The 20,809-nt window shown below is 42.2% G+C and overlaps 1 long non-coding RNA gene across 1 annotated transcript; it reads left to right on the top strand.

Moving 5' to 3' along the window:
* Window positions 1–766: 766 nt before the first annotated feature.
* Window positions 767–17,283, top strand: LOC128340549 (uncharacterized). The gene is made up of 3 exons (XR_008313787.1): window positions 767–890; window positions 10,900–10,993; window positions 15,434–17,283. It is a non-coding gene; the product is annotated as an uncharacterized LOC128340549 (long non-coding RNA).
* The last annotated feature ends 3,526 nt before the right edge of the window (window positions 17,284–20,809 follow it).

Here is a 20,809-nt window from a genome sequence, read left to right on the forward strand (position 1 = left end):
TTAAGTATTGCTCAATATTCTTCCCAGTATATTCCCCACCATTATAAGTGTGCAAAGTCTTAGGTTTTCTTCCAAACTTGTTGCTTTCTCTAGCCACATTTAAGTTTTAGCAACACCTCATTTTTCTCTTTGAGTAGGTAAGTGTAAGTATAGTGAGAAAAATCATCTATGGAAGTCAGGAAACACAGATTATTTATTGGTGTCTTTATTGGGAAGGGCCCACAAATATCACTGTGAATCAAATCCAAAATCTCACTGGATTGCCTTTCCATGGTTGTTGAAGATGTGCCCCTTGTCACTTTTGCTTTAACACAGTTAATGCATTTGACTTCAGATTTGCATGGTTTAACTTGTAGGTTTCTTGCCAATTGTTCTTTTACTAATTTTGAAATGCATTCCTTTCTTGATTGCCCAAATCAGTGATGCCATAAACTCATGCAATCTTTGTGTGCACACTCACTTGCAACATTTGCTTGCTCTCTTTTGCAATCTGTTGAATATAGTTGATCAGGGGCGTAACTACCATTAGGTAGGGGGAGGCAGTCATCTGGGGGCCCCACTGCCTTGAGGGGCCCCCCAGAGACACCTCACATGACTCCCCATTGCCCCCTGCCCAGCCCCAAGACCCTTCAGCCACTTGCACTGTTTGCCCTCTCTCCTGCTTGTCGTCCTGGTCGGAAATCAAAGCAGCAGGCAAGCTGCTTTCCCCCCCGCCTCTCAGCTGATCGGCGGGTGGGCGGGGCTTCCAGGGAGGCCTCCGTGTAGGCCTCAGTGAAGCCTGAATTCGAGTAGGCTGGCAAGCCCCAGGAAGAAGGCTGGCAGTCAGAGTGGCCACTACAGCTCTCTGCAGCAGACCCTCTTCCCAGGCCAGACAGCTCAGCCTTTGCCAGGTAGAATATGAATTCCTTTTTGTGGTTACACTCCCCCTACCCCCTATATAGGGATCTGCTTGCCATAGGGCTTTGATGGGGTGGGGGGGAGACTGAGAAGTCTCTGAATATTTATATTTAATTTAAAACTGATTGGAAAATTTGCTGGCTTAAAAAAAACCCTCTAAAAAGTCCTATAAGTGGCTTGTTTCATGGCAGGAAATTACAAAAACTTCTGGAACAAATTTATTTATGTATTAATTAATTCATTCATTCATTCATTCATAAATACACTTATGTTCAAGTTGTTTTGCAACCCAGGTATGAGTGAGAACTGTGATGCATGTGTTGTGCTTTTATATTTTTCCCCCTTAGGGTAAATCTGGCCAACATGTGAGTGCAGCACCTCCATTCCAGAGGAGAGGTGTGTCAAAGGGCTTTAAAAGCCTCTTGTGAAAAACCGCCTGGAATCAAACTTTACTGAATTGGTTCAGAATTCTGAGAAAACAAACAGAGGCTCACCTTGCATGGTTGAAAGTCTCCTTTGCTAATTTGCAGCAAGGGGCCCATTTTAATAATTAGTGTTTCTAGTGTCTTCTCATTTGCTCAATTTTGTACATCTGTTTTTTGTATGTTTTGAATGAGGACAGAAATGTGAGAATAAAAGTCCCCTGCTAACTGGGCAAAGAGACACCTTTTTCTCTTTGTAAACCGCCCTGAGCCATTTTTGGAAGGGCGGTATAGAAATCGAATTATTATTATTATTATTAAAAAATTTCTTGGCAGGGGGGCCCATTTAAGAATCTTGTCTCAGGGCCCACTCCAACCTAGTTACGCCCCTGTAGTTGATCATCTCTCATCATGCCATTCAAAAGAAGCTTTCCTCCTTTGAAAATAAAGCAATAGTCCCTTCTGAAAAGAACTCTACACCCATGCCTTGTAGCTGTTTTTACACTAATTAAACTGTTTAGCAAACTTGGAACATAGTGTGCTTCTAGAATTCCTACTTCATTCACTCTATTTGCACCAAGATCACACTTCAGATAAACTGTCCCCCTTCTTTCTGCAAAAAAATTGTTGCCCATTAGCAAGGTATATAGAACTTTTATGTTCCATGCTTATCTCAGAAGAATCTTGCAAATTATTAAAGAAATGTGAAGTAGCACCACTTTCCAAATATATTTTGTTTCTACTTTGACTTGCACCAGTACTGCAGATGATTTCTTTTGCAGTGCACACTTTTTCACCTTCCTTAGCATTATTTTCATTGCTTTCACTTTCACATAGTCAAGTTTGTTTGTTAGAAAGTCTTATTCCCTTTTCTCTATTCAGAATAATTTGCTTGCTCTTTACTAGAACAAGTATTCCTCAAATGCAAGGTGCTTCCACATATAAAACATTTCCTACCATCAGCAGATTTTTAACTGATTTCCCCCCTTTGTTTGCTTTTTCAAATTAAGCTCTTGCAAACATTCTTGCACAAAACTCAGTCATGTTTTCTTTAATTTGGAGAAAATTGCAATTGCGATATTCTTTAGGCAAGGTATATTAAGCAAAAGTCCAGTCTTTGCTGGTTCAGGCAAATTTATCTCCTGCAGCTCCAACTCTCTCAGAATTACCAAAAATGAGCATATGTGCCCTTGCAGACTCTCTCCCTCTTTGAATCTTTTGCTACATAACTGCAGCATAAGAGAGACTTGAATGTTCATGGTTCTTTGTTGAAAGACCTCCTTCAGTCTTTCCCACATCTCTCTTCCTGTATTTTTGTCTTCTGTTTGAAAGATTAACTGATCACTTCCATTCAGAGATACATGTCCCATGGCTTGCTTGTTTGCAGAATCCCATTCTCGCTGTTTCTCTTCATTCTCTCTTGGTCTTTGTTCCTCCAGATCATAAGATAGACCAAATGTATTCCGCAACATCTTCACTCTAAAGGACTATTTTCTATAGTTTGTTTCATTGAGCAGTTCAACAATGGGATGCCTCCCCACAGATGCAAAAGTAGTTTTCTTGCCTACAAACTTTTTATCTCAAAACTTATTGCGTCACAACTGGGCCCATAACCCAATGTTTGCAGAGAAATTACTTATCTCCTATAAGTAATAGAACAAGATGCCAACTTTAACTGAGAAACAAGAGTTTGATATTTATTACTAATTAAACATAGGCTAAGAAAATAATAAACAGGCTAACAATCTTTTATGCAGTGAGAGAGTTAACCTCTCAGGCTGAAATTCAGGACAGCAAGTGAGGAGGAGACAAACAAACAAACCCAGTGACTCCACCCCCAGGCCGGTACACAGACACATATTCAAACATATACAAGCCTGGCCCATATAAAGACTGAGAAAATGCCCATGGCAAAATCCCAACACACATTATCTTGTGCATGCTCAAAAAGCCTCACCTCCCACACTGCCACACTTACGGTATTTGTCTGACACTGTAAGCATGGTGGGGCTTGTTTCTGTGATCAGAATTTGGGACACGCCAACCTTCTGATCACAGAAACAAGCTCCATCCTGCTTATGGTGATTGATTCTTCAGTCAAATGCTGTAAGCATGGACAGCAGGGCAATGTGAGGCTTCTCAGTGGATCAGTGATGGTGTGGGCCTTGCCACTGCACCCTCAAAACCCCTTTTTGTAACATCTAAAGAGGGCCATGGTGTCTTTGAAAAGCCCATAGCAATGCTATTTCGTGTTACCCAGATTTACTCACGGACTTGTTCTTTATTGCTCTGAAATCATCAGCTGAGCTATTGGAGCAGCTAGGATTGTGACTTTGGTGCAGATGTGCCAGAGGGGCTCTATTATTACAGTTTAAAATGTCAAAGAAAATTGAACCCATACATAAGCTAAACACAGCTAAACATACGGAGCATTTTTGTCCAATGATGTAAAATATTGAGGCGGGTCTCACGATCTGTGAGACTCGCTTTCTGCAAAACTGCGGGGAGAGCGGGCTAAGCCCGCTCTCCCCGCAGACGACTGAGCAGGGAGCCCTGGGCGGCCAGATCAGCCACCCACACGGTTGCCGGCCCCGTGACGGAGCCAGCAGGGGCTGGGGGGAGCGGGGGCCATGTGGCCCCTGGAAGCCCCAGTATGCCCTGCACGAGTGCGCAGGGCATACTGGGGAGACCCCCGGAGCCGGGAGGCGGCTTTTCACCTCCCAGTTGGGGGTCTACTCACGAATAGCCGTGGTGCAGAGCTGCTCCACAGCTACTCACAAGCAGGTAGCTTGGGTTTGCGGAGCGCTTGCTCAGCAAAGCCGGGCTAAGGGGTGGGCTACTTGAGCAGGTTAGCCGCTCAAGAACCACCGGGCTCACTTGCGAGCCCGGTGGTTCTTATGATTAACAAAAATCGGGCTAGGCCTGATTTTTTTTTGTTAATCACGAGAATAGCCCCATTATGTTCACATTTCTGTATTATGTTTTTTTTCTTCCTAGAGGAGCCTGCTTTTAGAAAATGAAATATTGTTTTTATTCAAGAACATACATGATGATTTATATATTATTCCTCCTCCTAGCATTTTAGGCTCAGGGTTGAGTGCTGGATAGATACAATTGCACCATACATGTCTCAGTTACAATCGTGGTTGTTTGAGGGGTGGGAAGAGTAGGTGGAAAATCTTGGGACACCAATAGAAGTAGCTCCTCCGAAACTATGAAGCAGTCAGATTTAGCTTCTGCTAATAATAATAAAAAAAGAAATCGTAATTAGAAAATTAATAAATTGGCTAGGTGAATGGGGAGAATGGTGCTAATTCACCACAATATTTAATTCCCTCCCCGCAAAAATTTTAAGAATGGAAAGGAAAGTAAGGGAGAGGCAGAGGGATGTCAGGCAGACAGATGTCATGAGACCTCTCACTGGACCAAACCATGTAAAGCCTGTATCCCAAACAAATAAAATAAAAACCTGGCAACCATGGATCATTGGATGTGGTGTAAAAGGAGCCTCTTTGCATGTGGTCATTGCTTTCTCTCCCCCCGCCCGCCCCCAGTAGAGGATTGTGAAAAAAGTACATTCTGAATGCATCTTAGGGACTCTTCCATCCGAGCATTCAGCATCTGGTACATGCAGGATGGAATCGGTTAAAGCAGGCTACCGCCTATAGCATGTAAGTCACATAAGCCATTTGGGGTAAAACTTAGCAGAAACTTAGGGATATGTGTCCTCTGCCCTCACTCCAAGCCTGATTAAAGTTCCTTTTGTTACCCTCAAAAGTGAAATTTGGAATTTTAATTTTGAGACCTCTGCTCCAAATAGAAGTCTGAGGAATTCAGAGGAAAGCACAGAGTGTCAATAAGTAGACCGGTTTCTCAAGGGGATTCTGCAAAACCCACCACAGCCCTCAAGATTGGCATCATTGCCATACACCATGTGCTATTCCAATCCTCCTTTGAGAGTTACAGCAACATCAACAGAAGGTGGCTAATAATAATATCCTCATTTTAGCCTTTCTTTCTACGACAGCAATGTAACAGCTCCCTCCCTGTGTTGTGAGATCGGGAAAGGAGCTTTTTTTGTTGTTCAGCTTTGGTTTGTGGGCAGAAAGTTGTTTCATCAAATGTGTCAACATTGTCTGAGTACATTCTGAAACCCCGGAGTCCTAAGCTGGTAGCAGCCTATCTGTAGCTGAATGATAAGACTGTATCTTCTATAAATATAACAACATCGTTCACACATAGGTACAGATGGATATGAAAGAGCAATGAAAGATCTTGCTCCACCAAATATATAGCCCACTCAGAAATGATAGATTCTACGTTTAAAATTCTCTCTGAAATTTGATGTTAATATTCTGCTTATCTCTGGAATAGATGTTGCTTCCTGTTTGCTGCTTTTGTATTTCCTCGTCCAACAACTGATGATATAGGAGAGTGAAGAATTTTGTGTTAAAATATTGATCCACATTTTATTTGCTTAATTGTGGTGTTTGTGTGTGTGTGTGTGTGTGTGTGTGTGTGAGGGAGGGAGGGAGAGAGAAGGATGCTGGCAAGCATTGTAAAGAAACTTGAGGCAGAAACATCCTTGGGATAACTAACATCCCAGACAAACTCAAGGCAATGAAGATGTGTGCTCTGTCTATCATACCAAGGCCAATGCCATGTTATGGTGAGGCCATAGGGCAAAGTCTGTGCTGGGCTTTCCAATAGCATGTGGGACTTCCAGCCCCATCGATGGTGTGCCCAGGCTATACCCCCACTTCTGCTCCTCCAGCACCACTACCCACAGTTAAAGCAACAGCTCTTTAAGGCTGCAATGGAAGGGTGTCTCTGTTATCACCAGTTAAGCTCCCATGCAGTGGCTCACCTAGGTAATTTTGGCGCCCAGACCTGGAGGTTTTCGGAGGCCACCCACCACAAGGCCACCCGCCTACTGTGAGGCCCCCTTAAAAAATAAACCTGCCATTCTGAGAGAGGGAGACATTCTTGTAAAAGTTTCAGGAGGAGCAGCTTATCACTGTTTGATGATGGCAGCAGTGGGTGTCATTTTGTATTCTTCTTTTGGGGGGTAGAGTTCAAGCCCTGTCTGCAGCCAGCAATGGGAGCACTAGTTGTGAAGCACTGTCCTTCTGAGGGGGATTCTGGAATAGGGGCAGGAAAGCAGCTACCAGTAGGCTGAGAAATTTCTTGGTTCCCCTGGCTGCCGAAGAAATTGCCAAAACTGTCCTTTTTTTTTTTTTTTGACACCTGAGAATATGGTGGAGCAAATGAGAGTTCCAGTTTGGATCTGAGACAATATGGTGGAGAAAATGTGAGGGAGATTTTGGGGCAGCACTATAATAGATGCCCAGATTTTTCACAGATACCCCAGTGAAAGTGGCTGTTCACACGTGCAGCCAAGAAAGGGCTAAGGCAGACAAGCCTGCTCTTGGCTGTGCGTGTGAACGGCTGGGAAGGCATGATGGCACCCTTAACTCAGGCTAAGTGCTCATATGGTGGTGCCAACACAGGAGCAGGCTCCTGCTTCCTGCTACTTGCACAGTGCATTGTGGGATTTCTGGGGGCCGGGGCGATGCGTCCTGACCACTGCACCTACATGCTGCCAATGGGAAAAGTGGACCATCTGGGCATGCAGTATCGCAAGCCCCGACCTTCCCAGCCCTGGCAGTGGGATGGTCCGTGCAGAAGGCGAGGTTCTGCTGCCTTCCCCACCACCTGCCGCCAAGCCCTTCTCACTGATTGTGAGAAAGGGCTCAAAGATTTATTGTCAGAAGTTTTTAAAATATGCCCTCCGGAAGCCATGTAACGACAGGAGTCTTTTTAAAAGTTTCTGTTTTCAAAGGTTTCTTTAAAGTTTGGAAGATCCAGAGTAACCTATAGAGGAAACTGGGGTAATGTAGAAATGACACCCTTCTTTTCCAGATAATATTCTATATGCATTGCTTTTAACTCCATTGCTTTTTAATCCATGATAGCAATGCAGAGCTTTCCCTACATAGCGCTTTCATCATATTGATTGGTGCAAAGATAACCGTTGCCTAGGCCCCTCTGCTTTAGTTTAATGCTATAGCCTGCAAATTAATACAGTCATTATAAGACCCAAGCAACATCGCTTACCATTTCATTATTGCTTAAATTGAAATCCATATCTTTTTTTCAGTTTTCCCTTGGGTTAGAATCAGATAGAGCAGGCTTTATCGTTCTGCAAAATAATCCCTGGTGATTTCCTCTCATTCGTGTTGAGATGAACAGCTAATCATATTACACTAATTTTCATATTTATAGGTATTGTGTAAAGAGAGCGAGTTAGCTTTCTGTTTGCTTTTTAGGTTCTACCTAACCCGTTCTCTGTTCATATCTTTTGATCTCCTTCATACTAGATTAACATGACAGATTTTGTGTCCCATTCAATACATAAAGCGTGGTCAAACCAAGAGTCCTTTCTTTTTCTTTTTTTTTAAAAATCAAATGGCAATTTAGTATGGCTATGCAAAATAGGCAAGCTTTTAAATATATTGGGTACATGTACTATACTTTCCGGAACACCCAACCCCCAACCCCTCCATAGAAACGTTGACAGCATTGGAAGAAATACCTATCACGCTAGACAAAGACCTTGCTGCTTATATCAGGATATGGGACATCATATAGCATTGATGTTTGCTGCAAGAAATATTGCATTGTTGCTAAGTAGTTTGAATGGTATGTTGTTGTTATTTTTTAAAAAGCAGTGCTTTACATTTGAAAGCATTTCATGTAATGGACACAGCTGGTTTGAACCACTCTGTAAAATTAGCGATGGACCTGTTTCTGCTGGTGCTGTGGAAGTTCTGCTGTTTACCATCAGATTTTAGACTACAGGATTTTTTCAAAAAATATTTTAATTGTAAATATTTTCAAAGAAATGCCATAATTGAACCAAAAAAAAAAAATTAAACACATAAATAAAAACATAAATCCAAAAAAAGTGCAATACACATATTGCAACTGAAACTGAAAAAGTATCCTCAGTTCAGGCCGGAGGATTTTTGATCAAATATAATCTAGCCAAAGTTGAGTTCAATGGAACAAATTTAAAACAGCAAAAATGTTGACTAAATCGTGTTCTATGTTTGGTATGCAAAATATTAACATTCCACTTATTAAAGTTAGTAATAAAAATGCAGCAGATTTCTGGGTTTTTGTGAACCCTAGGCAAGACAGCTGTAGTGGTCTCCATCCCCCACCCTCATATTAGCGAGGCCATTGAAACGCAAAGTAGCTGCGTTCAGATATGCTTCAAGGGCTTGTAAAGCTTGGCTCAGAGGTTAGTCCAGCCTCCACACACTCTCCAAGCCTGTTCTCCTCATCTCCACTTAGAGACCTAGACTAGCAGTGATAATTGTGGCAGAGTTTCAACAACAAGGAGAGAGAAAGAGAGAGGTCTCTCTTGCAGAGAGAGGGGCACATAAGTCGGTACTTTATATAGTTGTTGAGCAGCTTTTACCCACTACAGCTGGTTCGCTAGTTGTGACTCTACTTGGCAGAGTCATATCTGACTTCAGTCTCCCAATCCACTGGTCACATTCAGGCTGAATGACCACAATGCACCGCTACGTGGCCCCTCAGCTTTGGAATGCCCTCCCAGAGGATCTTTGCCCTGCAGCTTTGCCCAAGGCTGTTTCAGTGTCAGAAGTTCTTAGGTCTCGGTGCACTGCTACACAGTACTTCAGATACTAGAGATGGGAGTGAGTGAGAGACCTTCCTCTTTCCCTCACACTCTGGCCGTTGCACTGCTGCCACCTCTGCTGTTATTCTGGCTGGGAAACTTTGGCTTAAAGAGAATGAGGGAGAGCATTATCAGGATTGGAAGATGGGGTGGAAGAGGGTGGATAGGTGATAGGAAGGAGTTTAGGTGACTCAGAGGGTGAAGTTAGGCCAACCTTGGAACTGCCCAGATATAAGCTGTGGTATATCCCATTTTTTTCCTCCTCAGAAAGTAGCTAGGCTTATTAGTCTGATAAGCATTGTTGGGTGTAATGGTGCCACATAGTTCTATCTCCAAGTTCTCCTCCAGGGAAATGTGAGGATTAGCAGTGGCTATTAGTTGCTTGTTGCCTCATGCATTGGGCAAGCCTAACATCACAGCAATAGGAAAATGGATTGGTTCAGCGCGCTGACCCAATACCCAGAAGGGAGCAAGTGATGGAGCTGTGACAATGCAGCACAAAGGGAGACTGGGCCTAGAAGGAGAACGTTGGAGAAGGAGCTTACAGTGATGTTGCTTTGCTGCTGCTGCTGCTGCTGCTACTGGGGTTGTGCACTGAATTGCTTTGGTGCCATCCTAAGGGTGGCGAGGGGTTCCATTTAGAGGAGGTGGGCAGGTCCTACCTGCCCATCCTCCAAACCTCTGCCGCCCTGCAGCTCCCTGCTGCGGCACTGTTCAAATCTAAATACCTGTGTGAAAATGGCAGTTTATGCTGCTTTCCCCTTTAAAACGCCATATTGCAGCAAGGGGATGCTTCCCCAGCATCCCTCGCATGGCGTCGGCATGCATAAATGCAACAACATAAATGGTGTTGACAACACATGTATTTAGGTTTGAACAGCACTGCGGCGGGGCGGCTTGGAGCGGCGGGGGTTTGGGGGATGGGCAGGTAGGACCTGCCAACCTCCTCTTAAGGGAACCCCTCACCCCATGCAGAAACGTTTTGGTGCCAGAGAGCCAAAGCGTTTCAGTGCCTCTCCAAAGAGAGAAACGCTTTGGGTTCATCTCTAGCTTCTACTCTTCCACCACCATCCAGCCTTCAGTTGACAGTGGGCGTCAGCAGATGCCTGATTATGCTAACCTTCAATGCGGTTATGTAGATTTCTCAAAGTCCTACAGAAATGAAACAGAAATGTGAAAGTTCAGCACTAACTATGTGAGTAGCAAAGCTTGGGAACTGAAACCTAAACTTACTGCTGCTAACTGAGCAAATAGACACCTTTTAAAGTGGTGATTCTCTTATATTTAGTGTGTGGGGGGGGGGGGGAGCAACTGGCCCTACCCAACCCCAGCACGGCACCCCTCCAGTGGCGGTTGCTGGTATCTGCCTTATGTTTCTTTTTAGATTGTGAGCCCTTTGGGGATAGGAGACCATCTTCTTTATTATTTATTTTTCTATGTAAACCGCTTTGAGAACTTTGGTTGAAGAGCGGTATACAAATATCAGTAGTAGTAGTCCATGTAGCAGCAGCAGCAATAAACTTCAGAATTTATACATTCTGGTCTGAAAACATTTCCCTTTAATTCAAGTCAAGTCTATTTACTGTGATATAGCAATTTGCCATTATACAAGGTTAACCATGAAACAAGAAAGCAAGCTGTACTCGTTGAAATTAATTCATATGACTTATGACACTCAAATAACTTACTCGATGGAGTCAGTGGCTGACATTCTGGGCAGTATTACATAAGGGACCTGCCCGGATGGCTGCACATCTTGAAAGTTAGACCTTACAGCTTCCAGTGAATGTAGTGCTGCACAATTGTGTGAACACTATCTTAAGCCATTGCGCAACTGACCTGTTGTGTAATACTGTTGGGTTTGCCTTTCAGCCACTCCAGTGGGTTCAGTATTGGCTTAATGCTGTGCAGAATGCCGACCATTGGGAATATTCTGGAATCAGTACTGTGAGAATTGCAGTTTAAGGTTAGTGTCAGGGGAAGCACATTCACTGTTTTGTTACTTCTTTGTTGTGTTATTCTAAGAACAAAATTCAGTTATATTTCATTTGCAGAAAAGTGAAGAAAACATACTCAGGTGTCATCCTTGTGGTAATTTACAATGTCAGTTCTTATGGTAAAGACTTCATTTAAAGTTCCATCATATGATAAAACCTAGTATATTTTCCAGGAGTGATTTAATCCCCTTCTCACCCCCAATCTCACTTTGGGCAAGTTTGGATGATACTGCCCCTCTAGACTGGTCCAAGTGATTAAGATGGTGGACACAGCAAGAGAATGCCCATCCTGAAATGTTTCCCAGATGTCCTGATGTGCTCCTGGTGCATTCCTGTATCACATGGATGGGCAGTTCATTTGAACCACCTTTCTCTCCTTGAAACAGGAACTATCGTATGGAGTCCTGAAGGGCTCCATTATGTCTCTAATGCTTTTTAACATCTACATGGAACTGCTTGGGGAGATCATTAGAAGATTCCATGCAGCGTATTATCTGTATGCTGATGATATGCACACGCTTAGTTAGTCAGAATGTCAGCCCCTGTCTTCAAACTACTCAGTCTAGAACAGGGTCATTGATTTTAATGGGACAACTTAGGTTACTTCAAGGATCCCTGTCTCTGGGCATTTCTTATTTTAAGGCGAAGCTAAAATCCTGGACGTCAGGCATTCTTTTGCCACCACTTGCTAGATATGTCTATTTCATCCATTCCTTCCTTCCTTTGTCCTGCTACCCAAGTGTGGAGGAATGCAGCCTAGACCTCTTGTTTTTGTTTTTGATTGTGTATACAATCCCTTGTAAATGAATTGTATTATTATTGCATTGATATTCCTAAAACTTCATCATTATTGCAAAGAGATTGTGATTATAAAATGCTTGCAAACTGGACAGCTCCCTGCAGTTCCCACGACTGCAGGAAAATGGGTTGGGCTCCCTTAACCCATTTTCCTGCAGTCATGAAAATAGCCTCTATGAGGGCATTGGATCCAACAACTGGGAGTTTAAGCTTCCCACATTTAGAGCTGACTTGCCCCGTTATGCACTAGAAAGGTAACCTCTCCAAGAGGCTTTAGGACAAGGCTGTTACCCCAAATCTCCTCTGGAAGAGAGTGTGTGCATTCACACACCAGCCCAACTTACCTCGAAGTCCATTCGAGATCCTTGGAAGCACTCCACACACAGATCGGGCTTTGTCTTGCGAATTTTAGCTTATCGTGATGTATTTCCAGGTTTTTAAAACACTGGTTTTAAGCAAATTTTTCTGAAAACTCTGGAGCAAATAGGGAAAGGCACTGACGTAGAATCATTACCATGATAAGAGGGAAACCTTCTTTAGGAATGCAGATATAGGCTTTAGAAATCTGTCCCTCACCATTGGCTAGAAGGAATACACGGAGGTATGTGATGTGAACCTGCACCAAGAAAAAACCCTGAGAGCAGAGGGGAGGGGCTGCTTCCCTCAATGTGATGCATGTAACTCGAAGTGGCTTCGCTCAACATTTACCCCGCAACATGTAGCCATGTGTGAATAACTCCCTGGTGCATTAGGAGGTGAGTCAGCCCCAAAGGCATAGGAACATAGGGCCTAGCCCTACCTGTCCTGCAACCCTATTTTGTAACTGAATTAATGTCCTACAATTTTGGAAACTGGATTTTCGTGAATGTCCATATTGTCCAACCTCCTGCAAAAAACCTGGGTCTCGCTTTTTGCTCTGCATTGCCGAAAGTCAGCATGGGGCATAGCATGGTGGGGGAAAGGATCTTTCAATGGTAATATCACACAAGTATTAAAAAGAGAACACCCAGACTACTTGAGAGATTTGTTATTCACACTTTAAAAATGGAAGGTTAAACCGGATCTATTTAAAGGATCCTCCTCAGTTAAGCAGCTAAGGAAAACAATTTATGGAGAGATCCTAGAAGTGGGGTTTTAAAAACCTGATTTAGAATGTAAACGCTACAAACACTGCACTTCACAGTACTTGTTGCAACCCGATCACCCTATCGCTCTCTTTAAGGAGAAAAAGGTCCCTTTCCATTCATGGGAAATGAGGTGGCATTTATACCACCAAATACTACCGCTTAATGTGGCTAAGCCATGGCTCCCAGAGGACCAGCAAGAGTGTCCTAAAATTACCTGCAAACAGAAAGCTCGTGAGCTAGGCAAAACATTCAGGGAAACCCACTCACATTTCTTAAAAGAGTGTGTGGTAGCCAAAAGAGTGTGGCAGGGAGTAAGCAAGCTGTTAGAGTGGCCTGATATGGAAAAACAGACTTGGGAAGAACTAACCTTGGGTTTGAGTGATAGAACCTCCTTTCGAGGTCCCAGAAAGAAACCTTCAAGGAAACGGGACGGAATGGGTGCCCTCATACTAGGGAATTGGAACGTTCCCCTTCTCGTAATCAGGTTAGTAAACCTGTATGTCATTTATGCAATGCTCCTGCATAGGAATAGGGAGGGAAGATGCGACCAAGAGGTTCACATGGATGAGACAGTAAATCTCTTCTGGAAAAGTTTGTATGGTTATGTGCAAAAAGACAAGTGTATCTCTTCTAAACAGCAATGGGACAAATTATGGAAATGGACGTTGGACATAAACCCCCCCCCGATTACCTGATGTGCCTTGTAATCCCCCATCCCCGAGTTACAGTACTGCCTGCATATACTTTATAACCCTGTGGGTTTCCAAATCCTTGTGTGTAAATCTTTGTAGATATATCATGTACAAACAACCACTTTGTATATAATTGTGCTTTGGCAACGTACTCTATGCTTGGTAGTTTGTTGGTTCTATACAAAAAAATCTTGTCCAAAAAAAAATAAAATAAAATCTTGTCCTATCTTGGAGAAGCCAGGGAGGGAACTTGAAACCTTCTGCACTTCCCAGAGCAGCTTCATCCCCAGAGGGGAATATCTTACAGTGCTCACACCGCTAGTCTCCCATTCATATGCAACCAGGGCAGACCCTGCTTAGCTATGGGGACAAGTCATGCTTGCTACCACAAGACCAGCTCTCCTCTCCCAGGAAGGCAGGAAGTACAAACTCCCTGCTTTGGGAGCTGACTCAGAGTACATCAGCGTGGCCCACTGGTTAGTGTCCTGCAGCACATTAGTATGTTGCAGCACACTGGTTGGGAAATGCCGGCCTGCCCTGACTGACAGTACTTCTTCTGGGTTCCAGACAGGGGTCTTTCTCAGTCCTCCTGGGAGATGCAAAAGCATTTTCAAAACATCTGCTCTACTGCTGAGCTATGACTTCTTCCCGTGCTACTGAATCTAAAATGGTGGCCTATTCTAACCCCCCAGAAGAGAATATCTGGTAAGATGATAAACTTTAAATGACCAGTATCCCCTAAGCCTGGTCTGGGAATACAGGTTCTAAAAATGACACACACACACACACACACCCTCCCCAGCAAAATGCAGTCATTACAGCAGATGAGGCAGAACTGAATTCTTCTTCTTCTTCTTCTTCTTCTTCTTCTTGGCTACATATGAAGTAATTATGCAGTAAATTTCTCCAAGTGGGCAAAACTTCATCTCTTGCTATTGGAGCACAGCATTTAAAGTCTGCTTGTTTTTGGTTTTTTAAAAATAGCATAGGCCTCTGCTTTTGTCACCTTCATGGAAGTTGATTCAAAATTTCCCCCCATAAAGTTTTGCTTTTGGCAACTGCATTTCCCCCTAATATAAGTGCCTTTAAAATGTTTCATTAATTAAGGCTGCTTTTATGGGCTACATCCATTTAGTAAAATTACTGAAAGGAATGCTGCCGACACATCTGCCATTGACTTCTGTTAGCTTGTGCATGGTATACCCCTGTGAATAACAGAAGCACTGAAAGAAGTGGATTCTGCCCAGAAACGTATGGAGGTTAGGAGGGAGACTTAGATTGCTTTAAGCATGTGTGTATTCCCACCCCACCCCCCGCTCTGGGCTTTCAACCTTTTTGAAAATGACCCTGCTTTATATTGCTCTAAGAAGAGAAGTATGGATTTGGCTATAGAAATGGATTGTTGTTTTCCAGGGAGGTGGAGGCAAGGAGCAGGTGGGGACTGGACTTATCTCAGTATTAACTTAGGGAGGTTTATACACCCCCAGCTGAAAGCATTACTGGCCAGATTATAATTATAATTACCTTGGCTTCATCACACTGTTTATCTGCCATGACACCCACCCAGCCACCTGCCTGCTATTAATTCATTCAACACTAACTTCATATTTTTCCCCTTATCTTTTAGGACTGTTTTTTTTTAAACCAGTATTCCCAACTCTTAAAAGTAAATCTGTGATGCACACTAACTAACACAATATGTATTTGTCCATTACGTCATGTGTGATTTTGAAAACGAGGGTGAAAAAACATTCTACTATAAAAATATCTGGTCTGTTTGTTACATGGAAAGCTGGAAGGATCGAGTGTTTGACTCACATGGCTCTTCAGACTGTTCAAAATAGGATCTCCATGAAACCTGCTCTTCAGCTGAGTATCGGAAAGAGGTTCACAACTGGGAAGCCAGGAGAAAATAAAAAGAAGCTCACTTAAAAAAAAAATCTGAATAAACTTGCTTGTAAACCCCAGCTCAAGATTTAATGGCATGGGAAGAACCATGGGCCTGAATAATAACTGGTCTAACACAGGCTGCTGATACCTATGGTGGTCTTGAAAATGATTCTTGAGTTACTGAAGATGTCATGCTAATTGAGTTACTGAAGATGTCATGGTAATTGTATATTTTTTTCTATACATCAACTCAAGTTTCAAAATATTGTAGTGCTCTTCAGAATTGCTTCAGATTCTGCTGTGGTAGAAAAAATAAATTAATCTATGGTCACTGTATTTTCATGTTCATAGTTGTAAACTGCCCAGGGCTAGATTGAGTGGTATAAAAATGTAACAAATAAATAAGTTAAAAAAATGATTGGGATCAGAGGGTGCACTCAACCAGGCGAATAGAGCTAGGGCAGTACCTACTATGATGCTTGCGCAAGCACAATGTTTGCACAAGCAGACCAAGAGTACAAGAAACTGAGCAGCTTTTAGTGTCTGCTCAGCTACATGACCTTCTTGCATGTGTGCAGCTTTGTTCATTGCACTAGTGTCAGTCACTGTAATTGCATAGCCAGAGCATCACATCACATCCCTAAGTCAAATGTATTGGCTCCAAGCAAAAATTCTTGCTCATGTCAGTATCAAAGAGGACCACACTGTTCTTCTCCTTAAGCCCTTAAGAATGTAATGTGTTTCAGGTTTCCGCCCCCTGGACATAACAGATGAACGACTCTGCATACACATGTTTAGCATAATACCAAGTAAATTTTTTGTTGTTGCTTTAAATTCATTTAAAACACTGCTAGATGTTTCACATGAAATCACATAAACAAGCCCTAAAAGTTGAAAGAGGCTCAAGTGGTCATCTACCAGTGCAACTGAATCCTCTTCTTACTGATGAAGTGCCACCCACCTTTTAATACCTCTCCTTTTTAACAGAATTGTTCATGCTTTTGCCATAAAATTCAACTGGTCTCGAACATCGCTGCTGCATACTTCTTGCCACTCTGCTAATGAATGTCTCCCAGACAACATTCATTTTTATAGGCATCATAAAAGTACTAGCTTATTTGCTTTGCAAAAGTAAGATTTTATTGGATGTGTATGCTTCATTCTGTTAATTAAGAAATATCTGCTGTATCCTTGAGCTTTGTCATCTTAAGTTTTGTTTGTAACAGTATTAAGGTTTTTCATGGTAACAATGAAGGTGGATACACACAACAAGAAGTCAAGTAGCTGTAGCTTGAAAGCTTGTTGTGTGACACTCCTTATCGATGTAGATGGGTGATGGTTGCCTGCAGTCTTTGATCATGTGGCTAAGCCACTATTGTCACCCATTCACTTCCCTAGATTTCTTGTATAGAGAGAGGACTGGGCTTGTTTGCATGTTCAGATGCTATGGACCAAACATGGTTGCAGCCACACCAACCTAGCGTATTATGGGTTTGCATTCCTTCTGCTTCTTGGCACACTTCAAATGTCTTATGCCTGCAAGCATAGATTCCAGGTGGATATTGACTGAATAAATTAAAGGTTGACTACATAAAGGCTAGATTCAGATTCATTAAACTCAACTGCAGCTCTGTCTTGAGCAGTCTCAGGCTTTAGGTGTGCTGTTGAACTGGGCACCTCTTGTTTTCCATTTTATGTAGAAATTTTATGTAGTTTTATACATTGCATTTGTGGTGGCAACATCGTGGAAAATTTCCTCCATGTTTGTTCGTGTGCAATCTAAATGAATTAAATTTTGTCTCCCAACTAAAGATTGTATTCTTAATCCATAGAAAAGTAAATCAAAACACATATAGGCCACAAGCAGAAGGACTTCAGGAGAGAGAGAGAGAGAGAGTGTTTCTTCATTAATCCCAAATACTGACTAATCAAGGTATTTGTTACTTGGCAGTCTTAGTCCAGTCAAAACACACAATTGGTGATAACTGTTGGTGCTAGGACCCTGGCAGAATCAGCTCTCAGCTGCAATGTCTCATAGTGGCCACTGGGTTTGTTTAGGGTCATGAATAAAAGTGCTGGGCTCCTCCCCTCTTTGTTCTTCCAGTGTTAGTCTCTATTTTGTCTCTCCAGAGATGGCTGTTTGTTTTTGGTCTCTCTCTTCAGCTATGAGCTACAGCTGAAATAAGCTGCAGGCTTTTCTACATTTGTTTGTAACCTTTTCTTTTAAAAGATTTTTTAAAAAAATCCTTGTAGTTCTTCAAAACTAAAGAACTGTCTCAAGACTCTTACTTTGCTGCTTTCTCACCAAACTGGTTTTGCTCTGCTATTTGGGTATTTTGCTATTTGAAGAATTGCCATTCTTCCCCTACAAAGAGTTATGGACCCATTAGCCAGTAAATAAAAGGAGGAAAGACTAGAGAGTTAGATAAAAAGGAAAGCAAAGAGAAAAGCTTTGAAAATGGAGACAGCACAAGGATTTTCCAGTTGATTGAAAAGTTGAAAAGTCCTTAGTGCAAGCTCTGGTCTTTCAAGACAGAGATGCTCCTCAAGAATCATGGACTTGGCAGTGTTTTGCACACCCAGCATATTCAGAAAAGGAGCAGAAAGAATGGGACAGAGCAGATGAAAAGGCATCAGGAATGATTTGCTTGACGGTGAGTGACCCAATCTTAGTGCATCTAGGAGACAAAGAAAATGCAAAGGATATGTGGGAAACTCTGAAGGGATTATATAAAAAGAAGTCTGTGTTTTCCAAAGTGCATCTAGTAAGAAAACTGAGCAATAAAAGACTTAGAGAAGGAGAAAGTCTGCCCAAGCACTTACATGAAATGTTAGAAATATCTAAGCAACTGCAAGCTCAAGAAGTAATCAAGCGAGGTGCAGTTTTGATAGGATTGCTATTGAATAGATTTCCACATTATTTTGATAGTGTGACTAGTGCCTTGGAAGTCAAGGAGGATGCAGACTTACAATTTGTAATTAACCATCTAGAGGACATTAATTTGCGCAGAAGGGATGATAGGCAACCAAAGGAAAGTGAAGAAGATGCATTTTGAACCTTGCAAATTAAAAAATGCTTTATTTATGGAAGCTCCAAACACTTGCAGAATAAGTGTCCCAAGAATAAAACGTTTCCGGACAAAAGGCAAGCAAAACAAAGTTGGGAAAGTCATATGGGAACAGAGAGTACAGAAATTACAAACAATCAGGGGCTAAAACTAATAAGCAATGGATATACCTTGCAAGGACAGATAAGGTTTTGGAAGCTAAGTCTGAGAAATGCAGCAGTGGCATTTGACATTTGCATTGACTCAGGTGCTTCAAGCAACCTGATTAGAGAAAGGGAGAGATTTATAAACCTAGAGACAAGTTGTAAAATCCCTATATACTTGGCAGATGGTATGTCAAGGGAAAGGATTTGGTATGCACAAGGGGAAGGATCTTCATAGTTGCTCTGCAAAGTGGAGAAAGGAGAAACCATTGGATTAATAATTGAAGAAGCTTTGTATGTGCCTGCTACAGAAAGGGGCTACAAAGTAAAATTTAAAGGAAGGCATTGTTTCATTACCCATAAACAAGAATTGCTTATGAAAGCAGTTTTACTAGAGAATGGATTGTTTGAAGTAGAATGTGTGACTGAAAAGGCCAAAACTGCGAAGGAATGCACACACAAAGGATGTCTGAATTTGTGGCACAGAAGGTTAGGCCATAGAGATGCCAAAATGATATGTCAGGCTGAAAGGTTGGATTTGGTAAAAGGTCTAAAAATAGCCCCCTGCAGCACTGCATCAAAGTGTGCATGCTATATAAGAGCAAGGCAACATGGCCTGCTTTTCTTCCATGCAAAGAAAGAGAAACACAGCCTCCTCTGGATCTGATTAATATTGATGCTTGTGGACCTATGCAAGTTAATTCATCAGGCGGGAGTAAATGTATTCTTACTTTCATTGATGACTATTCTAGCACACACATACATACCTGTTAAGTGAAAAGGGACAAGTACTAGAAAGACTAAAAGAATATGTTGCAAGAGTGAGCAACAGGTTTGTGAGAAAGCCACAGATCCTCCATACTGAAAATGGTGGTGAATAAACTGGTAATAATGTCATGAGATTCCTATAGGAGGAGGGCATTGAACACCAAAAGACTGTTCCTCATATTCTGGAGCAAAATGAGTGGTGGAAAGAAAGAACCGTTCTCTTATGGAAATGACGAGATGCATGCTTGTAGATGCTGGTTTGGGTACTAAATTTTGGGGAGAGGCAGTGATGTCTGCTACTTACCTGCAAAACAGATTGCCAACAAAGGCCACAGGAGCAATGCCACATGAGTTATGGCATGGCAACATACACCTATATACCAAAAACCAAAAGAACCAAACTCAACTGTCGATTTGAGGAAGGAATACTTGTTGGCTATTCCATAGGATGTAAAGGATATAATTTTAGATTTTGCCACAGAAATAATTAAAATATGCCATGTAGCATACTTCAGTTAAAATGAAAAACCAACCAGTAATGAACTCCCAAACCTGGAGCCCAGTTTTCAGTTGGAGAAAGAATCAAGGCAATATGAACAAAAGGAAAGATCCACTGTAAGTTTTACACCTGGCAGCAATTCGGCAGAAAATGGTGCTGATGAAAATGATGTGGTGTTTGAAACAACAAAATAAAGGAGTTCTGCCTAATAAACTTTCCTACATTGCAAAGGGAGAAAAGTTTCAAGAACCAAGCACGTGGAAAGCAATTGATCACCTACCTGCAACTGAAGCACAAAACTGGAAGGAAGCTGCGAAAAAAGCAATGGAATCAATGCACAAAAATAACACAGGGATACTCATAGAGCTAGCTGAGGGAAGAAAGACTGTGAGGTGCAAGTGGATTTTTAAAATTAAGCAAAAGGCAGAAGGAGATGTCTAGTGTTACAAAGCCAGACTGGTGGCAAAGGGATTCTTGCAAATAGATGGGGAAGATTATGACGAGACATTTCCTCCCATTGTGAAACACACCTCAGTAAGGACTCTCCTAAGCATTGCAGCAGCAAAGAAAATGCAAGTGGATCACATAGACGTGAAAATGGAATTTTTTCATGGTTTATATGGAGCAGCCCGTAGGATTTGTGGAACCTGGTAAAGAAAAACTTGTATGTACGCTGCAAAAAAGAATAAATGGCCTAAAGCAGGCTGCAAAAGCCTGGAATATCAAATTAAACCCGTTGCTCATCTATGAGCGATTTACCCAAGGATAGGTTGAACTTTCCTGTACTTGAGGCTTAAAGA

This window comes from Hemicordylus capensis, chromosome 1 (assembly GCF_027244095.1).
Source record: "Hemicordylus capensis ecotype Gifberg chromosome 1, rHemCap1.1.pri, whole genome shotgun sequence".
Taxonomy (NCBI): Eukaryota; Metazoa; Chordata; class Lepidosauria; order Squamata; family Cordylidae; genus Hemicordylus; species Hemicordylus capensis.